General features: G+C 38.9%; 1 protein-coding gene across 14 annotated transcripts in view; it reads right to left on the reverse strand.

Moving 5' to 3' along the window:
* large2 (LARGE xylosyl- and glucuronyltransferase 2) overlaps positions 1 to 26083 on the reverse strand; it is a 271183-nt gene that overhangs the window by 241627 nt on the left and 3473 nt on the right. The window contains exon 2 of one of the 14 annotated variants that reach the window (XM_088612005.1): positions 25013 to 25087. The exons of the other annotated variants lie outside the window; for them this stretch is intronic. The gene's annotated coding sequence lies outside the window, so the exon portion shown is untranslated. The remainder of the gene's footprint in view (positions 1 to 25012; positions 25088 to 26083) is intronic. 14 annotated transcript variants of the gene reach the window in all.

Here is a 26083-nt window from a genome sequence, read left to right on the forward strand (position 1 = left end):
TTCAAATGGGAAAACAAAAACCTCCCTTTATTATTTTTTAATTACAGCCATTAATAGTGCACAGCAGCATAGTCTAGTGCGTAAGCTCCTGGTCTCATAACTGATGTGATGTGGGTTCGAGTTCCCGCTGCAGACACTGTATATTGTACAGAGCTGCTGTATATTGCTCTGCAGTGCCTTGCTCTCATGTTGTCTCCATAATTTCATTTTTCATAAGACGAATTTTGCAGCTTTCATGGGGCTGATACCATTTAAAAACAAATTTATTTCCTGGTTGCTCCAGTCCACCCAGCTGTATTGCTCCTGGGAACATACTGGGTGACCCCTGTGATAGAATAGCATCCCATCCAATGGGGGAATCAGGTGCTCTTTTGTCCACTTAATGCTACAGGACAAACTTGGGCCCAAAGAGCCACTGTGACTCAGGTAAGGACTTTACTATTACTGGTTTAGATGGATCAGCCTGCATAGCTCTTAAGACAAGAACTGATCCCACATTCTAGAAAGAAGCAGGTAGAAATTATGATTGCCCTGGTGGCGATGGTACTCATGATAGGATCTTCTGAGCCCAGAACTGTACAAAAGGCCCAGTTTGGCAGTAGTACCTGCCACATCACTGTCAATTAGTCAATTTAACCTCCAACAAATGCTGGGAACCATTCATATAGCTGGGTAGCCTGGAGAAATCAAAGTACAGCATCTCACTCAACCAAAGCACTGTCTGCATTGAGCAGAAGCTTCTGGAAGCGGCTCCTAAGCACCCCAACACTCCTGCCCCCACATACTGCTAGTACATGCTCAGCACAAAACAACATCAAGATGTTATCTAAATCTCGCCCCGAGAAGGAAGAATATTTAAGCAAATTTCATTAGAGTACTCAGTCCGTGTCATTTTCACAGTACAGACAATCCCCGAGTTACAAACATTGGTACACACAAATAAAGCTCCATAAGAAATTCTTATTTGGAGAATCCGGGCATACGAATGCCACCCCGCACCTGATAACAATTTGGCGCTCTGAGGAACTGGTGGCTGCACAGTGAAAGATGTAGACATAGTGTAGTGGTACTGTACATGCGTAGAGCACATACATGCTACTCAGCGGCTCGGCTGCTGCCTTCAGAGTGGAAACACTCCGTGTTCCTTCCATTTGAGCAAAGCCATTAGCTCTCTACCATCCTTGAAAGCTCCCAGTAGTGCCCTTCAGAATCTCCACAAAAGTCTACATCTACCCTCTAATCAAATCTGATTTTCCCTCAAGAAACTCAGCTTCCAATAAGCAAGGCAGCACAAGTATACAAGGGAAAGAAAAAACAACATCCATTTTTACTGCTCTTCGGTTTTGTTTAATGGCTAGTGTTACAACAGTATCACCTTCTACTATTTCGCATTGCAAATGTACATTTCAGCTGCAGAAAGGCGTAAATGGGCTTTTCTGGGCAAGCCTGGGAATCTGACAACCATTTCTAACAACGTTCCTAGGAGAAAATGTGTTCCAAGTTCTGAGCGACTGACTTTCAAACAAACGTTTGCAATACAACCCGTTTGGAAGCTGGAGACGTCCTGCACCATATATTTTACTCTGCAGTACCTTGCACTACAAAAACATTCGAGCACGTCGTCTCCATAATTTCATTTTTCAGAAGAGAAATTTTGCGGCTTTCATGCGGCTGATACTGTTTACAAATGTCATTATTGATTTACGGGAAAGAACCCCCACAAACCCCCAAAGTCAACACAAATGAAAGCATTGAAAACAAATTACATCCTCCCCAGATACCCAGTGTTTTCACATGGAAATTATTTTTTAAAAATTCATGTTTAAGAAAACAGCAAAGCTTGTTTTTATTATGCTAATTAACACCATGAATAAATTGATTTCTGAGCTCCAACGGAAGATTTTCATTTTTCTCTAAACGGAATTAATGCAGCGCAGGCTGTCAACTGTCTCCCTTGCTAGAACGGCCTCGGACTGAATTTTTTTTTTCAGTCTATTATTCTAAAGCCCAGCAATGCTAAGAGACCTGGCTTTTCACAGACAGATCCCCTATACGAATCAGCACTTTTAACACGGAACGATGTAGAATTTCAGTACAGAGAAAATATCCAAAGTCATAACCCAGGTTTGGAAATCGCCCAAATTCCGTCAGAAATGGGTGTTGTGCGGCCAAGGAAAGACCCTTGTGAATCTTTTATTTTGTTCTTGCTTTTAGTGGGCTGCTACACTTCCAGTAGGTAAAACAATATCCAGCAAAATCTTCTAAATTATACCACAGCATAAAGCATCCGGCTGCACCCAGTGCAAACCTATCTACCTGGGCCACCGAGATATGTCTTTCAGAAGCAAGCAACCAGGGACCTCTTGTCTGCTGACACCACTCTCAGCTTTTGGCATCCACACTGTTCCACAGCACTCAAACGCCTGGGCAGCACTGGCTGCAGACGCTGTTGACGTTTCTGTTTTAAAAACAAATCCCCCTAGCTCATTCTACCAGATTTCCCCCCCCCCCAATTAACAGCCGACTGCATGGGCTCCTCCAGCGTGCCACGGGTGCAAAGATGTACTAGGAGTTCACGTCCTAATTCTCTGGTTTTAGAGAGGAGCTAAAGTGACTCTTTGACATTAACAATTCAGGTCCCTTGGTAGTTTATGTTAGAGCCTCAAGACAGATAAAAACAGATACCTACGGTGTATAAAAATATTCAAAAAGGTCCTTGTATCCCTGTTTCAATATATAAAGGTTTTTTTTTTAATAGATTTTTATTCCTAGCTCAATTCTGTTATATGGGTAATAAGTAACTATCCAACCAGGGGTGGAGCGGTGGCTCTGCGTCTGGGGCTAGAAGGTTGCTGGTTCAAATCCCGGGGCCGGCAGAGGAATCCTGCTCCATTGGGCCCCTGAGCAAGGCCCTTAACCCCAGCTGCTCCAAGGGAACCATATAAATGGCTGACAGTGTGCTCTGATCCCCAGCTTCTCTCTCCCCGTCTGCGTGTCTGTGCGTCTCATGGAGAGCAAGCTGGGGTATGAGAAAAGATGGATTCCTAATGCAAGGAATTCTATATGGCTAATAAAGTGACCTATTAAAACTCACTCCAGGTGTGGGTCACAGCAATCCATAGCCTACCCTGGAAACAGGATGCCAGATGTAAGGCTCTCATACACATGCACTGTCTCATACACATGCACACAGAGGAAACGACAACATGGGGAGAATAAGCAAAGGGAGTTGAGGCAGAATGACTCTCCACCAATAACTAAGGAGTTCAAAATCAATTTCCATGAAGGACGTGAAAAGGCTAACATTTTCAAAACTTCATTCAGTGCAAAAATGATAAGTTCACAGAATGCCCTGTTCAGCGCTTTTCCTTTATTGCAGTTCACTGAGGTTTTGAACCAGAGACAAGCTTATGAAGCAGTGACAAAGCAAAGGGTCTCACTTGTGCAATACCATGTAAAAAGGCTTTACACAGACTTAAAAAGACATTTCTAACGGCCTCAGCCTAATGTAGCTATAAACAGATAATAGATATCTCTTGAAAACTCCATTATATCATTTTCTCATGATGTCTTCTGCATTGCTGAAAAGAATAATCATTTCAAGTCTCTACTAATGAGAAAATCAGTCTCTTTGTAGTATTGATTTTCACCATCATTGACAGGCTTTTATTTAGAAAACGTAGCCTTAAGTGATAAGTTTCCAGTACAATGGTTGAAAGAATTATAAGTGATACACTATTCAATTTAAAGTTGAATAAAAGTAAAAAACAGCAACAAACATTCCAGAGGGATAAACAAGTTTCCACTATCCATTGTGGGGTACATTATCACTGTCAAATTTTAATGTAGTGTTGTAGCACAAAACGGCTTCTAACAAATTCTAACTAAATGAAAATATATGTTACAACATCTACTGACAATAATATAATGAGTAAACATGGGAAATGGTCCTCATCAATAAGCCTAAAATGTCCAGCTACTTGGATAGGAGCTAAGCTAAGTACCTAAAGCCTATTGACATTAAGCAAAAGTGAATCAAACCAATTGTTAATATAGCCTGCTCACGTTTCCAAACATTTGCCTTGTTCTCAGCAGACAGCGCTGCATGTACAGTATACTGCACTGCAAATATTTTATAGATTCAGTTTGAATAGACATTAGCAACAGGTCACAGCCATCATTTGGACACAAAGGAACTTAGAAATGAAAAGAAAGAAAGGCAACTTGCTTCCGAGTTTCTCCGATGTCTCCCTGTCCAGAGAACTTTTGTTACAAAAATGGAAAGACACACTCATATGCTCATTGACCAAAATATGAGAGCTACCTCAACAAAGTAGCAGGAGGGGGTCTCCCCGAGCACCAGAACAACTTGAAGTGTCCACAGGGACATGAAACATTGGCAGCTTAATTCTACACCATCCTCTGAGCGGAACTGCCTTCAGCTGAGTTTGTGATGAAGGTAATGAGGTGTGGGATTGAACTGGGTGTTCCATCACTCTCATTGGTTTGCAAAAAGATTGAGATCTGGGGGTCATTCTGGGCAGGAAAAGTGATGGAAGCCTGTCTCCTACTCTGCAGGCCCTTATAGGAGTGCCTCTGGGATTCTGTTCATTAGACTTGGGGTTTCCAATATTGTGGCCAGTGACTAATGTATCATTTCAAAGAAAATACCAAAACAGTTAAAGCGAAACTCCATAATCTAGCAACCACTTTGATATAATTTATCCTTGTTTCAATTGACACTACACAATACCCTGACCACAAGCAAACTATGACAAATGGTCTGTTGTGAGACTTTAAATCAAAAGTGCCTCAGGATTCAGGGTTTTTTAAATAAATTTACAGAATTATGCCTATGGGATACAGCAAGCATAATCTCATTTATTGTCTTTCAGTAGGACAGCTTTAATAACTGCAGAAGACAAATGCATGGCTATCAATTATTTAAAAGCAAAAAAAGAAACAAACAAAAAATTAAAACGAAGATGTAAAGGTACTTTAGGGAGAAAGTACACTTAAATTTAGTTTCTCTTCCAGCTGCCCTCAACTCTGGTCCATGGCAAAGTTAAAAAAACAGAAGTCGGAAATGAGACAGAACACGAACAAAGTATAGATGAAACCCCAAGGAGGTTAGCAATGAAAAAACAATCAGCACAATTTCCATAATACTGAATAATATACAGTAGTGCTGAATCTAATATTATCCATCTAGCCACAAACCACTTCCATCTGAAAGCATTACCCCTTAGCTCAATGGATTGCAAATTCACTACCTAACCTCCCCCCCCTACACACACAACCATCTACATTTTTTTTGAAGTTTAAGACTGCTGAAAGCATTTACTGTCATAACTAATTATACTGGGAGACTCACTGCCTTTTATTCTCCTGCCTTTCTACATTCACATTCGATTCCTAAGTGGCTCATCTGGTAAAAGCCTACGCTCAGAGTGCAGGATGTTCCCTATTGCCTGGAGAACGCTGGGTCCATTCTGGGCGGCGCCACTTCCTGCCGCTGGACAGGAACTCCCAGAGAATGGCGCACATCTGGGCCGGGACAGAAGGAGCAGCTTGCTACAGAATCCTGAGCTCGCCACCCTCTGGTTACCCCCTCAGCTGGTAGGCCCGGCGAGGTTGCGACGTCCTCCGTTCGAGCGCCGTCACGGCTCCATCTGACACACGGGCAACGCCAGCAGTGCAAAAAGAAGGATGTGTTGCCTTACAGGCTAAGCCTTGTGATCCAGACATTGATGGCTTGAGCCCGGCACTACTTATTTACCAGCTGTGACTGGTATTGCCCAAACAGCGGCTCACGCTGAGCTCGACATCAGCAGGGGCAGGAAGTCTCGCTACGCGGCGATTCCTGGGATCTGCCTTGCGCTCATGTCAAGCGGCAGTCAGCAAGAGCTGTGCAGCTCCACCAACCAGCATCAATTCTCCTGTGGTGCTTGAAGTATTGTCAAATGAAAAACGCCGAACGGCTCCAACAGGTGGGCATGACTGAGAAGTGTCCTTATTCTCCCCTTGTGAGACGGGACAGTAATCATAAAGTCAGGCTTTACAGTGAGAAATGTAATGGTGAATCCAAACAAATTTAAAAATAGAAATCTATGTGTTTTAATGCATTGTGATGCTGTTCATATCAAAGGGTGCGTGTATGTTGCCCGCATTACTGCTAGGCTGGTTCTGGGGATGTAATGGACAGATGGGGAGACATTCTGAATTGGTAGGGATCAAGGGCAATTAATAATCAATAAATCTGATTTTCAAACGAATAAAACAGTAAAAAACGTGAAAGTTTTATAAATATAACATGGAAGCAAAGCTTGCTGTAAAAAGACTCTAGGGTGGCACAGTCTTTGAATCTTTCAAACTGGCATCATGCAGCTTCGCACAGTGCAGGCAGACAACTCTTCGCATTCTTCCTGTTACTGCCTCATTTCTCTTCTCTGAGACAACATTTCATTATCTCAATGAAACCAGTCCCACCTACTGCAGCTGCACTGTCACTGTTCAAACAATCACACGGGGAAGCTTCAAAATACCCCTTCATCTGGCACAGGCTTCAGAAAATATCCCATTCAATATTGAAGATGAAGTCTCTCCTGTTTCAAGAATGTATATGCTGGGTTAAAAATGCAAAATTACTCTGAAAACATAAATTCAGACCTTTGTTTTTAGAAAAAAAGCTTCAAAGACTCTAGTCAGCTGCCTTGCAAATAAAGTACTTTTGGTCAATCAAAAATGAACTTATTTTTATTCTTGATTTTAGATAGTTATTTCCCCAAATTGAACATCACAGAAAGAAGCTCATTCTCTTTTGTTTTTTGTGACATCATGCCACCAGATATAACGGTCTGGGTCAGCAAACATTATGAATAAACATTTGCAAAACAGCCATGTTCAAAAGAGATTTGGATTAACGAGTTTTTTTTATAAAGGAGAACTCATAGCTGCATGCTTGTGCAATAACAGCAGTACTGTGCCCTGGTAACTACTGTTGCACCCCCAATAAAACAATTTTGTTTCCTGAAACCACAACAACAAAACTCATCCATAAAAACTATTTTAAATGCACTAAGAATATATTTCACATGGAATACTACAAGTATGTTTGGACTGGGTTTTGAAGAACCTGTAACCTTATTATTCCTGCAAGCATAAATTTATTGTGAAGATGGTCACTCTTATGATCATATACATGTCCTAAAATCCTAGCAACTAAATTTCAGTGAACCTAATATAAAACTGCTGGGGTGGGGGGGGCTCTCTCCTAGTTTCATGCATCCAAACTCTCTGTCTTCATCTCATGAACTTGAATGATGCAAATTTCCTCTTTGAAATTGTGATAAACCTTCTGCTACATAACATTTTGAATTTCCATCAGGGTCTTGCATACACTGCAGCTCTGTCATACAGCTCATAGGTCTGGCAACCTGTTCACATTAATAATTAACAAAAGGCCAGAGTAGCAACAATATTCTTCCTTCCATTATCAGAGAGCCACTTATTCCTGGCAACAGCCATGACAAACTGGACAAAAAGAATCCTGTAGTTCACATTTCATAATGTGGACAGAAGCATTATATACAAAATAGAGGAAATTGGTTCTTTTGTCACATCATCTTCACAGAATCCAAGTCTCAAAAGTCAACAGCTGTGTACAACAAAAGCATTTTTATACCATCTTGCAAGTAAATGCTTCTCTCCCCACATATAGGCCCTCTTGCTCAACAACGTAAAAAAAATGTACATACCTCACAGGGCCGAAGACCTACAGTAGTCTGAATCAAAGCTCTGACCCACCCATGAATTACAAACTCCAAGCATGTTATTCGATAGCTACTTTCTGGTTCCCAGCAGTTTCATGTACTGTACTTACCCAATGGAAAGCAGCCAAGCGACTATTTGTGATCGAGTATTTGTGATCGCTAAGCAAGTTAAAGTTCTGATTTACGTCCGCCCTAATGTGAGGTTATTTGTAATCATTAAATCCCCGACAACAAATCAAAAGCAGAAGGCACACAAAGCATGAAAGATCTGTTAATATATTTCAAACTTTAAAGCTCAACCAGCTAAAACAACAAATATACACACAGTTTGCAGATATATGTACATTACCTATACCTCCGTTTCCCTGCTTACAAGTCCTGCTTAACAAGTGCACGTTTGAGAATGAAGAAGGATAGCAAAGACGGAAACAACTGCCTCTGGATTGTTGTATGAGATTGTCAACGGCACCTGCGCTCTTGCACATAGCTTCTTTGATTCAACAATTAATTCCCTTACTGGTTAAAAAATTCCCATAGCAAAATTGGATTTCACAGACTAGTGATGAAAACTTACAAATCACAATGAACTTTTCTACAATGTGGTCAGTACTCCTTTAAAACTAACACATCTAATTTACTGTGCACATTTTTAGCCATACCTAGAGTTACTGTCAGGGGGAGCTATGCAAATGATGGTATAGAAGCTGCTAGCTGAATTTAACTGGTTTCTATATTTACCAGTCCATCCATCACCACAGTGAAGTCTCATGTTTTCCTACAATCTCTGCTCCTTATTATCTGATATGCGCTCTCTTTATTGGATTTGTTCAGGCTTCATAAAAAAAGCCCCATTTAATACACTCCACATCTGAACTCTGAAATATCCCACCAACAATTACTATACATTAACACGACATATTTGTCCCAGTTTCCAGTTAGATAGCTAAGTACTTTCTGACCCTTAACCTCTAGAAATTGGGTTCTAATTCATCCGAGACCAGCTGATCTCTGGGCAGATACAATCAGACAGACTTGGTTTAGTTCCTGTGGTGACTGGATGTAATCTAAAAACCTCCTGTCCACATGAGTATCAGGACCTGTGCAGGGCAAGGTTTTAAGACTTAAAGACATCTAAGAAGCCTGATGCATGTATAGTCTTATTCTTCTTAAGGTTTTGCCATTCCATTTTTTTTTTTACAAGTGATAAAAATCAGTTGATTGATGCTTCTATTTGAAAACTCTCAAGATAAGGAATTGTGAAAGCTCATTTTATATTGATGAAAATAAATGTCCTTGTAAACACCAGACAAAACACCATTCCATTTAAGAATCAAATCTTGCAGAATAAATCACACCGGACGCTGTGCAACACAGACCAGGACAGGACCAGGCTATGCAGTCTGTGTTGATCAATTTGTACAAACAAGAAGTACTCAAAAAGTCTTTGGCAAAAAGACAGTTTGCCATTAGGAGAGCAGATATTTGTCAGTGTCAGCAAATAACTGATGAGCCCCGTCAAGATCTAGTTTCTGATGAAAGCTCTATTGTCAAAGACGGCAAAAGTTTGGCTAAAGGTCTGTAGTAAGATGACAAAACCATGGATGTTTGCCCGTTATACCTTCCTTCATGTAGGGGCAGCAACATTAGTTTTTTTTTTATGGTACAGGTATGTTAGCCTTGTGCCCAACCTCCAACATGGAGGACCTGGCACCCGACATGGGACACAAACCCACTACCCTGAGATTAGAGTCTCATGCTCAACCAACAGAGCTAGTCGGGGCCACACTGACAAAACCACGGTCTTACTTAATTGTTAATACTTGCTAATGGGGATGTGTAATTAAAAGAACATTTTGCAATGCTCTTTTGCAAAGAGAAATTGTACACTTTTATTAACTCATCTGAGATGCAATATTCTATAGAACACAACTAAAGACCAAGGATAAAGATGAAGCACTTTCAAAATGCATTAAACAGTGAACTACATTTCTAACACTCCACTCTACCCCCCACTGAAATCACTAATTGTTAATCAGCTATAGTTTATAGCTATATCCCTCAGGCTAACTTGGACAGGGAGAGGGTCATGCATGCCTTCCTCCAAAAGCTATGCCTGTCAGGTGACTGGGGAAGCTATGCGACTTTCACTGGCAACACTGTAGGACAGCAGGTGGAACAGCTTTGAATAATGCAGGCCCACCCAAACCATTCTCACTGCTCTATTTCCACAGTGCTGTGGTTCATCTCAGATGTAGCCCAGGCTTGCATAAGTCCATTGGAACCACAGGCCTCAACCAGTACTCTAAAGGTCTTACTGTGCAAGTCATTTGGAAGCCCCAGAACATAGTATGAATGTGACACAGATCTGCCATCTAGGCTGCCACTTTCTGAATAAAAAAAGAATGTGATTTTTATTTCAGAAATGCAAATGAGGGTGCTTATTATAATAATGACTTAATCAGAAATTACTTGGTCTTCCATACTTGATGTACTTAATTCTATGATGAGCATTGAAAAAATGATCACATATAACTGAAAGAAATACACAAAGTTACAACCAGGAACATGGACACATTTCTGTATAAGAAGTATACATTTTATTGAACAGACATGACGTAAGCAAATTCATTAGGGGGTTAGCATTTGTCATCAACAGGCAATCTCCTGGGAATGCTACAAGCCTGTGACTACAGTATGTGGCAACCTTTGGAAGCAATACGTTTGTGGCTCCAGCTCTTCACCAGCTTCCAGATCCTGTCATGCAGGATTTTGTCCAAATCCTCTCATGAAACCTGAAGAAAAAGTTTTGCTTGTTTCTCAGCCCTAGATACCAGACATTATCCTATAAAGGTTCAATGCAGCTCGCATTTGGAGAGCAAAGCAACCATTGCATAGCTGATTTTCTCTTATCACAACACAAGGCAGCTGTTATACAGGCAGCATGAGAATCTGCACGGCTGTGCTGGAATGCTGTCATGTCAGGATGGGCACACAGGAAGGCCAGCAAATCAAGTCCCAGAACTTGACCAATGTGTCGGCATGCAGCCAGGCTCCGTCACTTAATACAAGAGATGTTCTGTAGTGATGAAATGCTCCTAGTCAAAACATCACACTTGGAGCTCCCCATCGATCTTGGCCAGATGTTGCCACTCTCTCTCAGATCATGGCCTAACAGTGACAGATTGAATTTGGCTGCAAAGTCTTGCCTGGTTAGAAAATGCTGACTGTGAACATCGCAGTTGGTAAGAAACAGTGCACTGACTTATTCTACCCTCGAATACACCAATGGCATGAATTTGTTGTACATTTGAAAACTAGGGCATACTATTGGGCTTGGCATTTAACAGGTTAAATGATCGTCTTCTCCCAATCAATAGCTTCATAAATGAGGCAATTTGGAGCTTATGCAACAGTCAAAGTCACTTAAGTGCATCACAGTCAAAAACGAAAGATCAATAAATCACAATGACACCACAAACATGTAATCAATCTCCCAAAATACGAAGTGTATACTTTAATTTTTAAAAACACAAAAGGATAAATAGAGCATTAGGATTTTCATGCTCAATTGAGTAAGAGGTTTTTCAGGTGCTCCAGGAAAGTTGATTAAGTCAGGACAAGCCCATTCTCAATCAGGGTTTAAAAACAATTCTAACAGGAGAACAAGATATGGCCCTTTTTATCATTGTTCACTCTGCTCCATTTTATCCAACGTAGAATGCTGGAGATAAAATGATTACCACAGAAAAACTGTTAAAAAGGTAGCAGACAGTGTTAAATCCAATAAGAAATGGAATCATATTACACACATGAATTAACTTAGAATGGATGATGGAAGGTTTATCTTACCAGGTAACTCTTGTGAAGGGGGATGGGTTAATTTTAAATGACCCCAAGAAATACCTTCATAGACCCTCACCAGCTGCCAAGAACGATGTGTGTGTTGTCATGTTTGTCAGATTTGATTAATAGACAATATAAACGTATATACAAATAAGATTGCCACTCATGTGAACATCTGCAGTCTATGATGCCTATCAAGTTTTTAAAATGTCAATTTTTAGAAGGCCTTTCTAGATAATTCCTGTAAATTACCACACGGGTAGCAAACTAACATTCCTGCATTACTAGAATAAAAATATTGAAATACGAGAAAACCTCCTTTAGGCATCTAGGAGGGGGTAATAATACTCATTACGAATTAAAAGTGTGCTTAACATCAAGCTGTTAATGCTTTAATATACACATTTCATGTAATAATACACTGCTCGTGCACCAAAATTATACTATACAATCTGAATTACACTGTGGTAGATAATTTGGTGAATTAACACATTACAGTACAGAATCAAATGCTGCTTCAGAGTCATTTTATAAAATGTAATAAATAAATGTGCAGTGAGTCTAGCAGTCTCTTTTTTTCCCCGCTTTGCTGCTTCTGACATTACAGTGCATGTGCATTTTGCTGTATGTGACAGAACAAGCAGCAGAAAAAAAAAGGCAAAGAAAAAACAGTAACTGTTAAGGCACTACTTTCAGTGGCAAATACCACTTTTATTAATATTCAGACCAAATGTCGCAGAAGGCCTCTTGCTCAACCAAATTTAAACTTGGAGCTCACCATATTGAGGTCAGCTGGAGAACAGTGATGCTGCCATACTGACAAGGGTGGCCTCACTGCTTCAGGCTCCTGATGCACTCTGACGCTCAAGAGCCTGATGCAATTTGCACAGACATGTCAAGGGGAAAAAAAAAAGTAACCGAAAGAAAAAAAAATGCATGTGGTGTTTGCACTTTAGAAAATATGAACACTGTGCCCTAACTTGCACAATGTTTTTCAAGTCAAACTGCATTGCATCAGAGCAGGCTTTAGGTGTGTGGTGAGACACCACCACTGGAGCTAAGACAGGGGAATTTCAAAATGTTATATTTGTTAGATTCTGATGCTGCATAAGCTTCCATCAAATAATCCCCAGACTCAACATCAAACAATCATCATAGTGCAGTGATGTGCTCAGGTTCCTGTACTTTTTCTGAGGTTCCTCTAGGTACAGCCTGACTCACTTCTAAATTATCTGTCAGATTTTTTATGTTTTATTTTCCCCCCCAACAATCACTGATACGTTTAGTGCTTATGTTTGCCTTTGCTAATCCACCATGGAGCACCCATGATCAATGGCTGTCATCCATCTCCATCTAATCGGATCCTGGATTCCAACAAGGGATTAACCAATCCCTTGTCTTTTTTTCCCCAACCCAGGACAAGTAAGCCAGGTTTGTCACCTCACAGCAGCAGGTGCCTCCTGGATAAAAACATATCTTTAAAAAAAAAAAAACACTTTCCTCCTTCCCTGGCCTGTGGAAGTGCCAAGGACACAAACAACTGTGGACTCCTATCAAAGGATCTGCTACAAACCACCACAACCAGGATCAGAACAACTGCCTTCAAGACATAACTAAAAATTACATACAAACCCTCTAGCCTAAAGCGGTCCTTCGACAGACTACTGGGATAAAAGAAAACAAAGCCCGATTCAAGAGAGCAAAATTAAGGGACTGAAATAATAACCTCTACTGCAAACAATCAAAAAAGATAAAAAACTGGTCACGATTCCACCGTGCTCAATAATCTTCCTATCAGTGGGGTGAATATCCCATCTGTTAAGATACAAGATGCTCACAGAAGAGGTCAGCACACCCCAGTTGTACAATTTGTGCTTATAATGGCAAAACATGCCATGGGGAATAAACATAATGCTGTTCCACCTTTCCATTTTGACACATCAAATGCTGATTATAGCATCTATTTTAACAGCATCAAAACTGGGATGGATATAAATGCATTATTCTGTGGGCACAATTTCTTTTATGCAAAAAGAGACATTGTCACCTCAACCCCCCAGGGAAAAAAATAATTAGTGGCACTTATTTTATTGAGAAATTTCAGGTGTACTATTTCACTATAAAATGCTAATTGGCAAAGGACCCCTGATCCCATACTTCCCTTTCCAGGTGCAAAGGCAGCTGCATTCTCAGGTAAACACACTGTCCCTCATCAATTTACTTCTCCCATACTGTTTAACTCACAGCTGTGTTAGGCAAACTAATTAGTGCCACTTGGTTAGAACAGAAGAGAACCAAGACTTGGATGTCTCAAGTAAACATTTTTTAGATCTGTCAAACACAAATGGAAGATTTTGTTTAGGAGATTTAAAAAAATCATTTTTAAGTGTCCTCCCTGCAGTCGATTAAAAAAAAAATATCTGACATGTCCTGCAAGTGCACTGTGCCTGAGCTTTCGAACCCGAGAGGTAATTAGTTTCTCATTCCCATGAAGGTGATATTTCCAGGGCAGTGCAGAGCCTTCCAGAGACTGCCCACTTCTGTCAAGCAAACAGCAATGACCATAATTAAACGCAACTGAAGCTGGACAGATAACAGCCCTACATAATAATTACAGATTTTTTTATTATTACGGTTATTAGAATCCAAATAATTGGACGCAAATGTTATTTTAACAGCTATAAGTCTCACAGCCCGACCGGCAGTGATCATTCTTACCTGTAAGTTCAAGCACCTCAGTGGCTGAGTCTTTTTCCCCACAGTGTCAGGACCTGTGGCAGAAAAGACCTTTTTTTTTAGTTGCAGCAGAGCCCGTTGAATGATTTATAATTTCAGGTCGGATACAAACGTTCATCTCCAGTCAGAGACTCTTGTGTGTTGGAACAGCTCCTCTGCCCATCAATCAGGCAGGGTGCCTGGGGCATTGAGCAGATCATTCTTATTATATTGTTAACTGAAGGATTCCAACTCCTCCGAGCAGATGAGATATAAATGGGCACAGCAAGGGAGAAGATCCACAGTTCATTGCAGATCCTACACTTTGATATTTATGGACTTTCAAATATTACCAATTCATTGTACAATACGAACCTGGAAATAAAATTACCCAATTATACTGCACTTCAAGATTTGTTTTACTTAACCAGCACACTGTGCATTTGGATAGCTATATTATATCCAGATTTTGCAAGAGAATGGTTAAGGCTCAACAAGACCCAACTGCAGTAGTTACTGCTTTCCTCAAGATACCTACAGTTTGGCTTCTGTTTTATATTCAATCTAAAAAATGTGCACAGAATACCTGTATTAATAGTTTTTTAAAAACCTGCATTAATGATAAACCAAATTGTGTTTCTCTTGGGTTCAAATAATTTTGCTTAGTTTAAAGACATCAACATGGGTTTTTTAAAATAAGTTATTTCAGTTTTCTGCCCTAAACTCTTTGTTTATTCAGTCAATAGAAAAATCCATAATGCTTTGACAAAAGTGATTCTTATGTGGAGAGAATCATTTCCCCCACGTTTTAACTCGGTAATAGGTGCACTTGCATTACAACAATAAGCATGCTTGAAGTCCCATAAGAATGATTTATGGAGAAAAGCTTTTTTCTGCCTGAGCTCCAAGTCACAAACACTAACACAACCCTGTTTTTATGAACATAAATTAAATTGGGAAGTAAAAAGAAAAAGCATGTTTCAGCCACCCAAGACAAATATGTTAATATGTCTTTCCAGTTACCTGCTTTTCTAAATTGCAGTACCTGCACCGAAAAATGCCTGTGACACATTCGTTCATTTTTAAATGAAGAGATAAAAAGAGGTTTTCAGAACAGTCCTCATGTCCTCATTCCTCCAAAGGGGCTCTGCTGTCCTTTTAAATTAAATCTTGCATGTTATTACTTCTTCTTCTCCCCTCAATGATTTCATAAATGTAAATTTTAACCGTTAATACTTTAATCTCCTACTTTGAGCGCGAAAGTGACTGAACACAATGATTTCCTGTGCTTTGACAGTGACAATGAAAGTAATCTCTTACTGCATTCTTATTTGGAGGTGAAGTATTTGAGTTAATAAAGCACACAGGCAGCGAGCAGGCCAGGTGAAGAAGAGGATGTCAACAGACGAAAGATGTGATTAAAGGCCAGGAATAAAATGCTTGGATTGGCGCAGTTATGTGGACACATTTAAACCCTGATTAGGATCTGAGAGAACAGTAATCATCTGTTAGATTTCCAGGATCTTTTACTCCCCCTTCAGTAAAACCTCTGGGTCTTCTCTCAAGGTTCCTTCTGGAAAGGAGCTACAGTGCCCTAGCTGAAGGGGTGACAGAGGAGATGTCAAGCCATTCATTCTGGAAGTTACAATAAAACCACCTGAAGAAACGCCAGCGTAATTGAAATGCTGCAAGCTATTAAAAAAGGAGCTCAACACACACACAAAGGCTTAAAGTTGTCTGAAAGCTTTGCTGAGCTGCTTGCTGGCTGATCCCAGGGGAAAGACACTTGGTGCAAGAAAGACTAAGACACAATGCTGTGCCATCTGTACTGCAGATACCATATAGTGACATGTCAGCTGCTGCAGATACAATTGCAAATCATCTTTACTGCAGACACATTATTACTGTTCCACATATTACAGCCTTTCGCCTTTTGAAAAACATTATGGGCACTACCTTTTCCATTGAAAGTTCACATTCTGGATACTTAAGTGGGAAATGTAGGCTGAACACACATACCACCTTTACAGGAAAAATGTAGTTCATTGTATGCTATTGGATACCAAGAGACAATACAGCCCTCTTTGAATCAATCAGGAACACAACTGAAGGCCCCCCAAGGAATATTCCCTTAGTGTGTTGACTGCAGTCTATCTGCCTTTTTGAGAACATATGGCACAAAAAATTTATAGATGTAAAAACAAATTTAAAACGCTCCCCCAGGGTATTTGAAATACAAATAAATCTTTAATAAGTCCTCCACATTCAGTGCAATAGATTACAAATAAATAAGAAATGTACCATTGCCAGTTGTTGACAATACTGGAGAAATAGACTGCCTATGCATTTAAACTAAAGTCCATCCTCCCTAAAAGACCCTTCAGGTGGGTTTCCGATTTAGGGGTGTTCAGTTATTATCCCACAGACGGTGGCTGCACACCATTACTTTCTCAGCCAAGCACACACAAATATTCGGACCTGCAGTTCCTCACTATTCATTAAGAATTACTATTGCAACAGCACAATCATTAATAAGGTAAAACCAACCTGTTTCATGGCAGATCAGGCCTTAAGACTGGTTACAAGCCTGCAAATGAGTCATAGAATAAATTAATCATGAAGCAGTGTTAGAATGTTTCTAGTTCTTTGAGGAAGATTCAGATGGAATTGAATCCACAGAACACGGCGGAAAATCAGAAATTTCACAGTGTAAACCATTACATTGGAGCCAATGAGTGCTGGGTATTATACAACCTAAGCTACAAGACACACATTTGCATTTTCCACCGCCAAGCACAACATGGACTACAGGCAGACAGTCTTCGACATCGTGGCCTAAATGTGTTAAATCTATTGTCCCATGTAGTCTCAAAATATTCTAAATTGTTTACAATTTTTGGAAATGTTCTGCTCATTCTTAAGTACTATTCTATAGCTGCAGATGAGCACTCAATAAAGCCAGCAGTGAATGGTAAATCAGCACTCTGAGATACAGATTTGGCTTTAACCTTGGCTGAGGGAGTACCTCTTGAATTCCTGCAAAGACAACCATGGCGCAGAGGAAAGGAAATGAAATCAATGCTGGAAATGGGTATTCATTTCCCGTACTTAGTCATGTGTGGTCGAGGGTTAAGCATAGTTCTGCGATCTTAAACGCCAGTTCAAGTACATGTTTGTGTCAACATCAGCGCACATTAGAACTACAAACCTCAATGACTTAACAAAACAAGAATAAAAGCCTATGGACACCATTTTCTGGAAATCCTATGCAGTTTTCAATGATAACAGAAAAAAGCCAATGTCTACCACCAAGTCCAAGATCAGATTAATTGTTCTTCTGAGTACTTTCATGTCAGGCAATGTGGTATACATATAAAACTGCTTGTAAGAAGCCAGAGGAAACAGTCAGGTGAACTCCACAGAAGATTAAAAAAAAAAAAAACATCAATGAGTAATTACTCCTCTTCATTCATTATTAAAAACAGCATCTCTCCAGATGTATGGGGCTCTAGACCTCACCGTTTACTCCTGGGAGTCTGTAATAGAATCACAAAGCTTCTGCTGCCGTCTTCTTAGTTCATTTTTCCCTTAAACTCCTGTGGTATCTCCTCTTTCTGATACAAGTTTTCTTTTACACTGGTCTTTCAGTTTGTCCGGCTCTTGATGACATGTCCGAGTACAGAGTGGGAGTATTTGAAGCTCTTACAGTGGATCCATCCAACATCTTAAGAGGAGAATGCTTGCTTACACCAGCTTCTGTGAAAGTCTTGCATCACCTGATATACTGTATGTAGTCTTTGCACGGTTCTATATTTCAAATCTCAGTATTGCATTTTGTTCACTAAATTATTAACATGCTACTAGAAACACCAACACAACAGTATTTGCCCACAGTGAAAACCAGGCTATACAATTCTAATACAGAAGTAAATGATAAAGAGAAAATGCATTGGCGACGTCAGGGAAAGTATTTTTCCAATTTTCTGAAGTATTTGATTTTCCATTTTTTGTAATAAATTGTTCACAATCCACAAACTCATTTTCATGCTGTTTTCAAAAGACTCCGTTTTGTTTTATTTTGGGAACTTTATTCCAACCTTGTTAACGAAAAGATTTTTATCCTTCAGCTGGAGGACTTCCCTATAATGACACTCATATTCTCAAGCGGGGTTCATTGGCTGAGATAAATCTCGCACTGGGCAAAAAAATAAATAAAAATGAAAATTCAACAGTAAACAACTACCGCATTGATGAATAGGATGTGAAGAACACTGCATATATTACAGAATAATTGCAAGAACGCACTCCAGGAATGAATCCATTTAAAATTGCAATTATAAAGTTATCTTGAAAGGCTGGAATTCTAACAATTAAATGTAAATAATGAAAGGGGAGCTCTCATATATTGACTAAGGACAGAAAAGGTTATTGTCATCGATCCAAGTGAGAATAGTATGAACTATTCATTGAGAATCATTTCACTTTGATACACACTGCCGAGAGCATTTGATTCATTCCCTGCCACTGCAAATGGCCCGGTCCTGCCCTGCTTTCCAGATAGGCCACTTTTTCAACAGCAGAGCAGTAGATTTACTATCCATTCACCCGTTATTAGAATACAGCTTATTCCTGGCAAGAGTGGCCACAGCCAGGAGCAAATTTCTGAAACACAGGGAGCACATCCTGTGTTCCATCAAGAAACCGGCTTTGTGACTTGAAGACATTCGTCTCATACCCTGTTCAAAATAACATCGAAGTAATAAGAGGATTGGATTCTTCCTTTTTTTTTTTAATATTAACCACGACTACAGAAGAACTGCTTTGTGCAGCAAAGAGAAGGGGCGTGCATATTTGCCTTCTTTCACCTCATATGGTCAGCTATAGTAAATAAACGTTTCTCTCCCTCACATTAAACCATTCAGGGGCTTTCAAGAGACTCAACCAGCCCGGCTCCCTGGAATTCCAGTAAGGACAGAGGGATTCATTAGCTACTGAGCAACCAAATGGCCAAGATGGACTTAATGGCCTCCTCTTGTTTGTAAAACTCCTAATGTTCTTAATTTTCTTCCCTTTTGTATGAATTGGCATTACATTTGGAATTCTCCAGTTTGTGGGTGTTGTTCCCATACTGATCAAGAGCTACAATATCCTAGGTTGGGGTCTATGAAAAACATCCTCCCCTTCCTTAAGTATGACTTAAAATATCATCAATGCTTGTTGATTTATTAAATTTTATTCATCCTAGCCCCCGTAGAACCTCAAAATCAGTAAATATTAAAACTTCTCAATACTGATAGAAGTCTTTCTATAACATGGGCTATGTTATTGACATCTTCAAATGAAAAAGCTCTGTATAAATATTTAGCATTTACAGTTTATCATTTATACCCTATTATCACATAAACAGCTTCTGCTTTTACAGTTTTCCCCCCAACCATTGCAGTACTCATAGAAATTCTTTACATTATCTTTTGCCTCTGTGGCAATATTATTTTTGGTCTTTCTTCTGGAAAGTGCGCATGAATAAATGTTCCCAAGGACAAAGAAAAAAACTAAAACTAAAAGCTCCATGCAGAGTGGTGAACTACAGGAGCACTGCACAGATAGATACTTCTGCCATTTCATCTGCCCCAACTATCTGTCTGATACAGCTAATAGTCTTAATCAGGGGACAGTCATACAGCAGTAGGATTGAACAAGTTTGGGCATTTCTCGATTTTCTTGTTGCAATGTAGGCAACACGAATTGACTGTTTCAAAAGAAGTCATGATAACAGAAAAATGAGATTTACCAAATGTCCTTCAGGTATTACAATATTTAGAATTCAGCTGCAGTAGTATTGCTGGCTTTCCAACACATCAGCTACTGAAGGATGGGGTTGGACTTTTTATACATTTATTGTGAACTGCATGAAGCAAAATTAGAAGCAAAAAAACATTAACATCCAGTTCATACTTTATCTTCAAATTAATATTGCATAACTGAAGAACATTGTTAAACTACCACAGTGTACTTTCAGTCCAAAGCAAAATGTTATGGTTTGCATTACAGGTACAGCACAAAATGTGTGGATAAGCCTTATAAAAATTGCTTTCATGATGCGTTTTCATCCACAGGAAATAATGCAGTTTAACTACATTGGATAAACACTGCAAGTTGCTATTGTGTGGGATAATTACCTGTAGTTAAATTTTCATGTTTTAAATTTATAGCTCTGCAGAACAATACAATTATCAACTAATTTTCAGTAGCAACCCTCAGTAATTTCAACTCTACAACCACAGCTGGCAACTAAATTAGTTAAAAAGATTGATACATTTTACATTCTACATATAATTGTGCACCAGTTCTTACAGCCTACAGCCCAGTAGGGCACTAATTTCACATTTCTACTTGGCAACCAATGAATGCATACCGTCAATCATCAATCAGTAGAAAAACTTTACAACATTAAAGTAAAAATAATTTTTACTTTATTTATTATTTATAAATATTATAATATTTTCTTTAGAAAAAATGCGCTCTAGATTCAATGATTTGCATGCTCTAGCACTTGAAAAATTCCATTTGTTTAAAACTCTTCTATATGGTTTGGTTATATCTGGTGGTTTAAGACAAGGCTAGATGCCAGCTCCATAACAAATTACAGCTTCTGTTCTTTTACAGTGTTGCACCAATTGAGTGCCTATAAAGCAATATATATATATATAAAATTTAATAATGCTGTTGTAACTTAAATATTCACAAATGTGAATGTTTATTACTGGAAGCTGTCCCATGGTAAGCACAGAGATTAAATGATGATGAAAGACAGAATTTAGGGAGTCTCGAAAAAACTCGCAAAAGAAAAGAGAAAGTGGGGACTGACACTTGAACTGTGGGTAAACAGTAAATATATATGATATAGAGGTTTCATGCATACGTTACAGGGTAAGCAAGCAGTTCACTACCTGAAGCAAGACATTAATTGCTGGAAAAGTGTGATGGATCATGAAGTAATTAAATTGAAATTCATTAAAATAAAAGCAGTTTTAGTTCCATCGATCCCAGTTATGGACTGGTATCCTGTTCAGGGTGTAGCCCCACTTTGTTCTGGCTACACCTGGAACCTGGGATAAGCTGCAGGCAGCCACAAGCCTCACACAGAGCAAGAGGTTTTCTGATAACGCATGGATGGACAGACCTTTCCAGCAATGTTCTAGTATTTCCGCTGGTATTATTGACATGGGCAGACAGCAGTGATTTCCTTTATGCTGCCGGTCTTCCATTGCAAGAGAATTCAAGGCCATCAGACTGCACTGAATCGCAAGTGTACTGAGAGTCATCAAAAACGCATCAAACGCAATTGCTTTTAAACTCAACTGTCATGTTTTTAAATGCCTCTTGGTATTTATATGCATGCGTGTAGAAATATATAATAAACACACCTTACATGTTCACAAACATACTGCAGTAGCAGGGATCTTTACATTGAAAGCAATCACTACATATAATTGAATTAAATCAATGTTCCAGAAACAAAAACACCATCAGTTTTTTTTCCTAGACCATAACCAATAAACAAGTACTAACAGATCATGTACTCACAAGATGTAACAGTTGTTTCCAAAGGGATTTTATTGTGTGTATGTGCCCAGTGCCTGGCTGGACAAGAGTCAGTCCTTTTCAGGACTTTGGATTTTGAGATCCCACAAAAGGCATGTCTAAAGTCTGCAATGGTGATGCTTATTTGGAATATTGGCAGTGAGGCTTGACCCAGGTGTTTGAAACAGACAGATATTACAAATGAGCTCACACCGTCTCAACAGCAAGTTTGGCTACTGCACGGTACATGTTAAATCCAATGCAGTTAGTATGTAGACTTTAAAAGAGACTACTGCGTAGTTATAGAGTGCTTAATACTTCAAGTCCAGGAAACAAGAGTTGTATAATTGTTCCTTTTCTAGAGATTGTAAACAGTAAAACAGTAAAGCATAAAAAAATAGATGAGCACAGCCAAAATAAAACCAGAATCAATGAAAGAATTGGATGGTCAATATTTTAGCAGTTTTCTCACCCTTGGTATATAGCAATCAGTATTTTGAGCAATATATAAATCATTAAGAATACTGCCCATCAACACACAGCCTAAGGCACCATTGGTGTCAAATGTATTTTTTAAACAAAAAAAATTTTTTTATTGGATGATTAAAGTTTAAACTATTCTTTCAGCCCTATGAAAACATTCTGTATCTATTCCACCCCCTGTCTAAAATGAAATTCTTTTAAAAAAAAAGTTTCCAAAACTACAAGAAAAAAATGAATGCTTGAAGAAAAAAAACTTCATATTTGAATAGAAAATGCAACAGTTCCAATAGGAACAGCACACAACATGACCCAGCGAAACGTCAAGCTTCAAGAGCAAAACAAAAGATGTACCTGATTTTGAAAAGCATTATTAGAATTACTTTCACTTTTGAAAGTGAATTTCATTTTTTGTGCTTACAAATGCATTAAGATCATTGGTAAAATATTGACTCACATCAGCCAAAAGCTCACTGAAAAGCCAGAAACATTCACCTCCGTTTTCATCTAAATACTGACTGAACTGCAACATTTTCAATATTTAACTAGAGCTGCCTCCATACAATGCTGTGCTTTAAAATTTTAATTCAGTACTAAGGGAGACAAGTCAGACAAATTCATGTATAATTATTTTTTGCAGCATAAAACAATACTGATTCGATCTCTTACAATGTCCGTGCAATCAGTTGAACAACGCAGGAAGGAGACTTGGAATATCTTAGCCTTCTTACGTCATCTTTAAAGTAGTGGCATCAATGTGACCTTTCAGGACAAATGTCATAGCACACAGACTAGAGCTGTACATGTTCTGTGTCGCCACTTTCACAAGCTTTTTACAGAATAGGCAACAGTTGTTAAGCAACAAAAAAGTGATTTTAAGACAAGTAGCACATCTAGGTATCTTAATATACATCCGAGAAGTGATTCAGGGAGAACTCTACATTCAATGCATCAGGGATATCACAGGCAGAAAAAGTCCACTTACTTGCATGGAGAAAAATAAAATTGCACTTCCTCTAATCATAAAAATCAATCATTCTTGAGAGAATACCCCTTGTGGATCGCCTAAGGGACAAGGATATCATAAAAATGTTTGGTTCAATCTACATTACTATCCCTCAGCTTTAAATCAGGCCTTAATGTTTCAGAATCGGGCATACAATAGATAAAGTGCCCTGCCAAACTACATAACAAAACAGTTTTTAAATGTTAAAGGAAACACTCAAATGTGATTTCTTTTTAATGTTCAGCATTATTATTTCCACATCACACTACTGTGGTTAATTATTTATATTCGAGTAACAACAAAAAAACGTTTAATGAGCACACTACATGGAAATATCCGTCTGAAAACAAGTTCAGTTCCATTCTACCTGTATGATGAATCAGAAGCCTTTTTTATAGGTTCTCCCTTTGTAACAAATAATCCACATACAAGAGGGGATACAATTTTCTAAAAATTCTTATTAAATGTGATTTATTAAAATCTTTAAGAAATGAAAATAGCCAAATATATTGTGTTGAGGAATGAAATTCATTTTTCACTCAAATTGCTTGTAATGTTAATGAATTGTACAGTTCACTTAGAAATGGTCAGTACTGTGTCCACATATAAGCTGCACATCATTATGCTAATCCAAACAGATGAAGTGCCCATACCCTCAGAGGAAAAGCAAGACCTCTGTACAGTCTGATAAGTGATTTCGCCCTGACAAGCTCAGCTCTGTTAGATCCATTAAGACCACCTTTAACCATTGTTCAGTGAATCCATTTTTCCCCATTTAATTTAATCATTTTTCCTCTTGTCCTTACTGTACTTTTCTCTCCATTGTCAACTTTTCTACCCTTAATTTGGTAGTTGCTGAAACAATAGCCTGATGTTTGGACACACACTACAGCATATTGTGGTTGCAAGAAAATCTTGGTTAGCCTGAAAACAGCACTGCCAGTACACAGTCTAACTTGTTTGCCTAAAACAAATCAGAATTACAACTTAAATCTGAAGATTTATAACATTGTGTCAATTTACTACACATTTATTTGGAAGATCTTTAAATCGAATTCCACTCATTTTCAGTTCACTACCCTCTTAGCATTCCAAAAAAAAACCTGCTACTGTAAAAAAAAAAAGAGAGAGAGAGCCCCTAGAGGTCACTGGAGAGCCGAGACACAAAGCTTATGTGCCTTGGACCGCTTTTACCTTAAGAACGGCAGAATTCCCAAGAACATGATTCAGAGCCGTCCGTTCAACACAAAATGCATAATATAACAGATGGAATGACTCAACACCACTCCGTTACAACAATATAGAAACTGCAACTAAATAATACAGCAAGGTCTTTAGGAATGAAAGACAAAAAACAGAGTGTGACACAAAAAAGGTAGCAATGATCACAGTATTCCTCCTAAAGCAGAAACACTGGGAATTATATGACAAAGATAACATTTTAAATCCAGCACTTTTACCACAAAGATAATAAAGTAAATAGAAATTCTGCCATTTCACCTTAACCTCACGTACTACATCATCTATATTTTTCCAGCATACGATTCAGGTTTCATTTCAGTTTGGCACTGAATTTTGAGAACAGCATTTTCACAGCACCAGAGCATCTTACCTTGTGCAGATTATCTTTAGTCAAATGAACATTCTATCAGGTCCTCTCAGGTAGATAGTGTTGACTTGAATATGTCTGCATGACAAAGTGTTGAACATTCAGACCACAAAAAGACAACTTTGATCCATCCTTTCCTATGTCACCCTTAATGCTGCATTACCCAAGCCCTGTTACATCCCTTTCGCCATATTCTGCTAGATTAGGCTGTTTGTGATGGACAAAAGCAAATTAACCCAATTTATTATATAATGAAGCTCCGGCAAATATGTTTCTTTCTTGACAAATCCTGGCTGCTCAAACATACACTTGATGAAGTGTGCAGTTGTTTAATTTTTATTAAAGGACCTAATTCAATCTACAGGAATTAAACAGAGAGTATCATCCATATTTTTTTCTATACATGTTTCATGCACTTATTATTTCTATTTGTTAAAAGTAAAATACTACCCATTTTCAGCTAGAGTGATGCTTATTGTAATTCTTATAACGGCTATGCCCCAGATCCTTTTGTGTAAGATGTTGTTAGACAAAGTAATGACACTGATTTGCAGGTGTCCTTTGTACTTATTCAGACATTTGACATGAGGAAGAAGAATTCCCGGAGATTCAAACAGCTCATTGTAATCACATGATAAGTGTATGCTAGGTATAAAAACAGACACAGACCAAAGGGACTACATCACAAAAAGGAGGATGATGACAGCTGACAGACTTTGCAAGCAAGGCAAGTAGCTGGCCTGTTATATTGGTATTATCTAGTCCAATTAAGTGAACAATAACCGCTCTATGATGTGGTGGTTTGCGTCGCTCACATTACTGGGGCCCTGGGGTCAATTCCAGACCTGGGGTGATGTGTGTGTGGAGTTTGCATGTTCTCCTCGTGTTCACATAGGTTTCCTCTGGGTGCTCCGGTATCCTCCCACAGTCGAAGGACATAATAGTAGGTTAATTGGCTCCTAGGAAAATTGACCCTGGTGTGAGTGCGTCTGTGTGTGCCCTGTGAAGGACTAGTGTCCCGCCCAGGGTGTATCCTGGTTGGATGAAAAACATCTATATGTTCTGCTGTATATG

The sequence above is a fragment of the Lepisosteus platostomus genome, chromosome 18 (assembly GCF_059453375.1).
Source record: "Lepisosteus platostomus isolate fLepPlt1 chromosome 18, fLepPlt1.hap1, whole genome shotgun sequence".
Lineage (NCBI taxonomy): Eukaryota > Metazoa > Chordata > Actinopteri > Semionotiformes > Lepisosteidae > Lepisosteus > Lepisosteus platostomus.